The following is a 9220-nucleotide window of genomic DNA, read 5'->3' as shown; positions in this document are numbered from 1 at the left end:
CCTGTCACGTTGCACATATGGGCCCGTTCGTTTCGCTGAAAAAAGAAGCTGAAACACCGTTCCGACCAATTTATTGTAAGAAAAAAATACTATTCCAGCTGAAAAGACAAGTCAAAAAATACGCATTATAAGATAAGTGAACAGGGCCATGATATGATACCCACAGCAAAGATACGGCGATGATCTCCTTTGCTGAACCGACACATTAACATAACGCATTATTATTATACTAGTCCATCACGCGCGCCCTCGCACACGTCGGTAGTCAGTTGGAAATGCAATCACAGATCTAAACGTGTCTATATTTTTTTTTTAAGATCAGAGTATGGAATTAGGCAGTATAGAGAAGCTGAAATATTGCCTTTTTGTACATATATGCACATAGATGGATATATATATTACATAAAGTGATCACATGGGTTTAGTAATGGTCTTAGGTCATGACATGGGATCGTACTTTACACATTAAATAAATAACATAGAGCAGCACAGAGTGGTTTTGTACATTGAGCAGCCAGCATGATTACTTGGCCCTTACTTGATTAGTAACAATCCATACATAACTGAGGATATTCTAGGACTTTACATTGCTTATCCTTATTAGTAACCTTAACCTGCGCAGCAGCTGGGCAGCAGAGGGCAGTGGCCAGGCCATCCGCGGAAGGGCCGACGGCGGCGGTCGGCGGGGCCCGCACTGACGGGCGGGCACCCGGGGCGGCAGCACGGCGGCGGCGAGCAGGGGTGCCGGTGACCCGCGCCTGCGCCCGCGAGGATGCGCGGCTGTCCCGCCGCGTGGAGAGAGAGAGAGAGCCAGAAGGGAGAGGGAGGAAAGGCCACGCCAGGAGGGAGGGGTGAGGGAGATATTTTTACCGAGCCAACTAGCACCGTACAGATGCAGAAAAGACACTGGCCGTCGTCTAATCTTCATCCAACGGAGCAAATAAAATTTACTAACGTGCAACAGACTAAATATCTAATCGAAAACTGTATCGTCTAATACATGCACTGCTATCTTCTCATGGAGGACTCGCTTGACCACAAGCCATCATGGATTGATTCCATAATTAACTTATGTAATTGGCAAATCTAAAGCAACTGGGTTCATAATCCACAAGCAAGTAGCAACTGTAGCAGCTGTACTAAACTACAATCCACCAAAAGTGTTATATAAATTTAAAAAATCAAAGTAAAGATCAACCAAATCGGTGTACATACAAATGTGTAAGATTGAGGATGCAAAAATATAAAGCTTCATGATGCAGGAAGGTATTTGGTGCCCAAAGGAGGTTGAAGAATGGCGTGTTACCTATATGCAGTTTGCATGTCGGAGGGTCGGCAACACCTGTAGCGGCTGCATTGAACTACAATCTAAAAAAATATAATACAAATTTACAAAATCAAGCTAAAGGTCCACCAAATCGATCTACATATGTATTACATCAAGGAAGCACAAATCAAAATTTCATGGTACAGGAAGGTAACTGGTGCCCAAAGGATGTTGAAGAATATTGCGTTACCTATTGCAGTTTGCATGTCAGAGGGCGAGGCTGGTGACAGCGCGTTGAACACAGACACCACAACTCGGCATCCTGTGGACGCAATTCAGCATATGTTGGTAAATCAAAGAAAGCGAAGCAGACGATGAAAGTAGGCAAGAGCGATAGCGTAAGTCTGCACACACAAAAAAAGTATGGCAAAAAAGAATAAACTTGTTTGAGCAACACAGCTAAGTTCTGAAAGGAAAATTGAGATATGCAGGTACCATCATAAAATAAAGGCAGCAGAATATAGGTTCACGTAGATAAATTAGAAAGGCACAATGCGGAATCTATGTAGCCTAAGATATTTGTGGCTTGTAGGCACAACCATAAAGCAAAGGAACATTATATATAAGGGTCCTTATGAATTAAGAGTCACCATAGAACCAAGCTACTATAATAGAGTGTTTGGACACCTGGTCAATAGATATAGACAGTATTCAATGTAACAACCATTATAAAGAAAACATGTCCCAAAATTCGCTTAAGGATGGGCTCATCGGCTGAGTGAATTTGGATAGAGCACTTAGCTTCATCATGAACTTGTATTTGCAACCAGGCACATCATCCTGACAGCATTGTCTCCCAAACGAAGAGAGTCTCATAGCAACTTCTATCTGCAACACCATGACCAAATCAACACCTCTCACACCACCAAAAGGCATGGATACACAAGATGCGATAGGAATAAGACTGGAACAATTTTTTCCCTGAGATTAAGCGTAGTGAACATTTAGAGGTTGCCAGATTTCATAAACCTCATAGGACATAGTAGGTGATAAGTTCATAATTAAAAGTTGCACAATATATTATTCACAAATTTTAGAAGCTGCAATGGTCGATACATAATAAAATGTACTACTCTATGTTTTTGGATCTACGACGACTTTGTGTAGTACACAATAATTAGGGACAAATAAAGGTGAAAAGGAAGCTTGGGAAATGTGATTACCTCTGGTCAAGCAAACTCCCGAAATCGAGTTGGACTACTTGGCGATGTCGATGACAGATACGGTGCACTAGATCCGTCCCTTTTGGTCTCGCTGGCGTCATCTGACGAAACCCAATCAAAAGAAATAGCCATCTCAGGAAACCCGGTCAAAAGAAATAGCTAGGGTTTCATGGAGGAGCGGAGCACACGGTCACCATGGGGAGGAGGCGTTGCGGAGCCCATGGGGAAGGATGGGGGAGAGGCATGGGGACCGTCGGGGTCCACCCGCGCCGGAGCGCCGCCCGCCAAGGGCGCTGCCTTAGCTGGTGTCCGCTGCTGCACCGGGAGGGAAGGAGAGAGAGAGATAGGAAGGGGAGGGAGGCGAGGGAGAGAGGGAGGGAGGACGAGGAGGAGAAGGGCGGCCGGTGCCACCGTGCCACGCTCGCGCCCGTTTCCGCGTCGGGAGGAAGAGGCTGGCAGAGAGAGTGAGGAGACAGAGAGGACGGGGTGAGAAGAAGAATCGGGAAGGAGAAGCTGAAGCTGTTGTATATATTTGATTGTTCGGGTTCAGACGAGAAGCGAGAGAAGCCAACTAGAAGCACGAGAATCGGTTGTCGTCGAGAATCCACTTCGAGCAATCTGGGACGTTGAACTAAAGATCGGACGACCAGGAATATTTGGAGCGACGTGGATGGGCTAGGAGGCGGCCAAAGCAAAATGCTTTGATATAATAGAAGGGAGGAAGAGGCCGGCAGACAGAGAGGAAGGGGTGAGAAGAAGAATTGGGAAGGAGAAGCTGAAGCTGTTGTATATATTTGACTCTTCGGATTCAGACGAAAAGCGAGAGAAGTAGAGCATAAGCGAGAGAAGCCAACTAGAAGCGAGAGAACCGTTTGTCGTCGAGAATCCGCTTGACGTTGATCTGAAGATCGGACGGCCAGAAACATTTGGAGCGACGTGAATGGGCCAAACCAAAATAATAGAATAGAATACGCGCTGCGCCAAGCTCTCCCACACCTTTTGAGCGGCTAAACCCCACGAGCACCTACCACTCCACCACCTGCTGCACCCAGCAGCCAGCAGCACACAATTATTGGGACGTACACGTACGCAGACGCAGGGGCACAGCAGGGGCAGCGTGCAGTACTGTGTGCCGTTCCTTTCCGGCTTGACTGGTCGCCGGCGCACTTGCACAGGAGACAGACAGTCGATCGGTCAGTCTGTTGGCCACCCAGCTCTATCGCGCGTGCTGATAGATGTTGCTCTCCAGCGAAAGGGTCCGCGGCAGGTTCACTCGCGTTCGAAGCAAACGGAGGGGTGTACAGGCAGGGTTAGGCACCGAAGAACGCCGCACGCACGAGACACTGTGTCTGTCTGGCAGAATTTTTTGTCCGTGACGACCTATATATGAATCGATCGAGCGGATTGAAACAAAAAAAAAACGGCTGGTGCTCATCATCCTGCGGTCGTGTATTCGTGTGTTACTGTAACGGTAGTAGTGGTTTGTGGTGTGCGCATACAGCTTAACTTGTCTTAGTCTGACCGGCGTCCCTTTTTCATTCTCTTTCGCTTGGACGCGGCCCTTTTAATTAGTAGGGGCGAGATGCTTTAAGCCAAATTAATAAACGCTTTGCAACATGCACATGTGCAGAAGAAATGACTCCAGCTTGGAGCACACAGGCATTACTAATCCTGCACAGCAGCAAGCAACGCGTCCAGTGCACGGAATCCGGCCTGCAGCCAGACGCCTCCTTCTCCTTCTCCTTCTTCGAGGATTTGCTCCATGCAGTAGTTGCCTGTAGTTGCGCTCGCACCAGACCGGCCAGGTCACAAGAAGCACAAGTGAATCAAATCCTGTCCTGAGCTCCCCGCCAAGCTGCATGCGCGTGCGCAGCCACCACTGAACTGCACCAGCCGAGCATCGCTACCTGGGGCCTGGATTGGCAGACGCAGGGCAGTGAGCACCCTGCACCAAACCAAACCTCTCTGGAGTAAACACAACCGAGCAATAGGTGGTCTGAAGTTTCCACCACTTCTTGCGAGCAAAATGTGCATCCCCTCAAGCCCAGCATGAGCTCCTCCAGGTTGAAGATATCGTCCTTCAGACCCAACTCTCTGATCGGCCGGACAGAAGGATATCACCCTTCAGTAGAACGTCGGACAAGCTAGACACATCGTCCATCTACAGGCTCCTCAAGGCCAAGGGACAGCCCAATGATCCAGCGTCAATCTTCATTTGGAGGAATGCATTGCCGGCCCGCCAAGGGTACAGCTCTTTGTATGGCTTATAATCAAAGGAAGAATATAATCCAGTGCGGCTCCAACTTACATCGAAAAAGAATCATCGACTCCCCAGCTTGCTCAGTTTATGGCGCGGCATAGGAAACACCGGACCACCTATTCTTCCAATGCCCCTTTGCAGTTCAGTTTTGGTCTGGCCTTGGATTCCAATCTGTGCAAAATTTACAGACCTCTAACCTGCACTGCATTCGGAAGCTCCCAAGCTTTCCCGAAGATCAATACAGTGCCTTCATTTCTCTGTGCTGTTGGCAGCTGTGGAAGAGGAGAAACAGAGTAGTTTTCCGGGATGAACACCAGAGCATAAGAAATCTTCTGCTATCTTGCAAATCTGAGGCCATTCAGTGGCGAGCTAGAATGCCAAAAAGAAGCAAAAAAAGTAATAGAGGCCTGGTCCACTCTCTTCGATATTTCGGCGAACTCTAATACCAATGTAACATAGGACTCCAGCAAACCTCCCGGCCGCCTGTAAACCTCCTTGTAATCTTGTTACCAAAGCTATAAGTCAATAAAATCAGGTGGGGAGCAATCCCCCCCCCCCCCCCCCCCCCCCCCCCCCCCCCCCGTTGAATGCTAAAAAGAATGTGCATCCATCATCATCTTGGAGGTTGTGGCGACGGCGGCGGTCTGCCGTCCACAGCCTCCCATGAATTGCGCCATAAGAAGAATTTTGTTTTTGGCGGCGCCGGGACCGACCAGAGCTCTTTTGCCCCTTCCAAAGCGGATGCTCCATGGAAGAACGCCCTGTACGTAGAAGATGACGCAGAGTAGGAGCCATGAGAGGACCACTTCCAGACAAACCTGTCTGGTGTCATGGGTTGCAACATGTAGTTGTCGACCAGCTCCCAAACTGTGAGAGCGCCAGTGATATCACGCACGCAAGTGACCCTTCCTTGAGATAGCCTGGAACAGGCAAGGTGCAACAATCTTCAATCGTCCATTAGGCAGGCAGCCATACGTCAGTCCAGAAACGGGCTGAGCGACCATCACCGACAAGCACGGAGAAGGATGCATCAAACATAGCCTGAACACAGCGTTCCGTCCTCGACGGCAGGCGCTCCCAGCCTCTGCCCGCGTCACTTCTCCGCAAGACCGCAACCATTCCCATCGCAGACGGAGCGCAAAACCGAAGAATCTGAGGTCAAGAATGGCCAGTCCACCATAGACCATTGGGCTGCATACCGATACCGTGCGCCAGGCAATCTTGCACTGGCCAATGACAATGACGAAAAGCATGGGTGACAATGGATCGCTCTGACGCAGGAACCCCCCCCCCCCCCCCCCCCCCCCCCCCCCCCCCCCCCCCCCCCCGCGTGGCAAGTGGCATATTCGTCTGCCAGCTCTACCATTGATCAGAATCCTTCTTGTGCTTGCAGTTGACAGCGGTGCGGCAATCCATTCGGTCCAGCGACGAGGAAACCCCATGAACTCCAATACCACCAACACCTTCGCTATATCCACCTTGAGCAAAAGTCATGAGTGTCCTCTGGAATGCAGCCAACGACACGACAACTGTATGGATCTTAAGTTGTCGTGATTGCTACGACCTTTTTGAAAGCATGACAATTTGACGGCATTAGTGATAGTTCCGTACTTTGTTTATCTGTTCGTTTGAACTTATGAGTCAAGGTATAATGTTTTTCAATCACAACAAATCAGCGAACAGTATTGTTTAGCTTGGCTTTTCAGCGAAGTGAAATGGACCTTTTTGAGGTCCGATCAGACGAGGGAATATGGCACCTCAATCTTCCTCATGGTCTAGATGGCAACTTATGGGCATCTATATTGCTCACGATCCTATGGCGTCTCTGGGATGCACGGAATGGAGAAGCCTTCCGGAACCAGCGGTCTTCAGCAACCCAAATCATCAGCCGTGTAACTGACGATCTAAAAATTTGGAAAAAGCGCTTCATTCTCACGAAAGCTGGCAGCGCTGCAATCTTGGCTTCTGTATCTGCAGAACTGCAGAATTGTTCCCTCTGTAACAGCCTAGTACCCTGTATACTCTGTAACTTCGTTTTTGATTATGTTTAATAAAGTTTGCAGGTGGGGATCCTCCCCACCCGTAGTTCTTTCAAAAAAAAAAGTTTGAGGTCCGATGGATATGGATTTGCGATAATGCGTTGGATTCTTCAAATATAAGCATCATTCTAATAAATCCGTCGATGTTTTAGGAAAAAAGACAATTACTGATCCATAAGAGTATAAGATTATTTTAATTTAAGAAGGCCAAGGAACTTATCAGTTATAGTACAATATTTTTCTCTCACAACAAAACAGCATCAACCGACTTATGGACCACAGAAACCACCAGCCGAACAGCCCCAAGTGAGAGACTTGCATAGCAGTTTTATTGAGGAATTGGGCTCACCAAAGAGAAGACAGAAAGCTACGTTGATTTGGCCCCGACAAATTTACACACCCAAGAGGTAGGAGTAAAAATAGAAAGATAGGAAAATGTGGATGACAGCTATACGAAGTCACTATATTCGAACAGTGGATTATTAGCCTTTCTGCACAAGGTTGATGGTTTGTGCCAATTTACATATGATATGTTTAACAGTTGGTGCCATTTCTAACACGGTCGATTGTTTTATACTCGTCATTTGAATCTAACCATGTAAGCCCTATGTAACATGATCTGTTAATTGAATTTTCATGCTATATAAATAATCCAAATAAAATTTTAGATTATTCTATGTGGATTTTAATTTTTCTATCAGCTAGTTTGTTGTTTTGACGGTATATAGACCAACAAAAATGGAAGGTTTTTTTTTCTTCTAACGGTAGATTTACATTTTTCCAGTTGGTTACTTGTCATAGAGGTAGAATGTTAGACATGATGGCTCGGAATTTTTATGTCGACGTCCCAGAATTTTTCTATGGACGTCATACCAAAACGGAAATTGATGTACCAATACAGAATTTTTCTACCACCTCTACCGCTTTTCTTTTGTTGGTACTTTTCTATCGGTAATAAATCCGACTATTTATATGGGCCAGCTTTCTAGTTGGGATGGACATCACATGTACCAAGTGTCCGTGTTTTGTCAGCAACAATACAAACACATGGCTATGTGTGCTTCCTAAAACTCGATGATAGCACAAGAGTGAAGAATTTTCATGCCGGTTTTGGTAACTTGTTTAAATTGCAAAACGGACTTTACCATTGTGTTCCTGTCATCGATAAGATCAGAATTCATATATACAACGTCCAATTCATACTTAGGATGAGGAGCCTTGATCGAATTTCATGTCGGTTTTGGTAACTTGTTTAAATTGCAAAATGGACTTTATCATTGTGTTCCTATCGTCGATAAGATCAAAATTCATATATAAGATGTCCAATTCATAATTAGGATGAGAAAATTATGGCCAGTGAAGATCCACCTTGTGGAAATCGGCTTCCAAGACTGATCAATTTTAGCAGGCAAAATCGAGTTTAGAGTTGTTACAAGGATTTTTGACCCCTAACGAATGAGTCCACCTCACCCTAAATATATCATATATTTGACTAAAATTGAGACTCGTTGATTTCTCAAAAGCGAGGTGTATATGTGTACAAGATATAGGTGCTTTTGAAATTTTATGTAGGTATACAGATATGTAATGCGCCTATACTTTATTGTGCAGCAGAAACCTCTTCGAATCTATCATTACCTTTATTTTCGTACACCTGGTGTGGCCACGTCACCATCAATTCTCGATCGCCAGATCTATCATCTACGGCTTGCAATCACCTATGTCGTCGCTGCCTCCAGATAGTTCTACCACCTGCGCACCATTCTTCCTCCCCCTTCCGTCCCGTGTCCCCGAAAAAAAGAAACTTCCTCTCTCAATGATTCCGGCGCGCTCGGCTCAGTCTCCGCCTCCCATGCCGCCGCTGTCGCGGCCCTTCTTCCGTGCATCCGCTCCCCGTCACAACAACCACGTCATCTCTCTGTGTCACATCCTCCTGTTCCTCTTTCTATCAGGTTGGCATGGTCTTCTATTTCCTTTGGTGGTTGGAGGTTGACAGGGGCGGACCCACTGTTGTGCCTGGGTATTCCCAGGCATACCTAATATTTTTTGGGGAAAAATAGCAGTTTGTAGAGATACTAGGTAGCATGCCCGTGTGTTGCTACGGACATCAAAACTTTTGTACTAAAAAACACACAGATCGCACGATAAGATAACAGTGCTGTGAAATTAAATACCGATGTTATTGTGAAATTAATACAGTCACGGAGAGCGCGGCGTCGCAGACTCACAAACTCTACTGTATAGACCTTTCCATAATGTGGCTAAGATAATATTTTATATCGACAGGAAGAAACATCCGATATCAATTTCTTTCGTGCAAATTGCCACTTGGGGAAGTTTACCATTTCGCTTTCCTTAGTCATTTGGTTTGAGCTACCCATTGTGCGGTTCAAATGGCATCAGAAGTCAACATTACTGTTCTTGTAGTCAA

This window comes from Miscanthus floridulus, chromosome 6 (genome assembly GCF_019320115.1).
Source record: "Miscanthus floridulus cultivar M001 chromosome 6, ASM1932011v1, whole genome shotgun sequence".
Lineage (NCBI taxonomy): Eukaryota > Viridiplantae > Streptophyta > Magnoliopsida > Poales > Poaceae > Miscanthus > Miscanthus floridulus.
Note: the sequence above shows the minus strand (reverse complement) of the source record.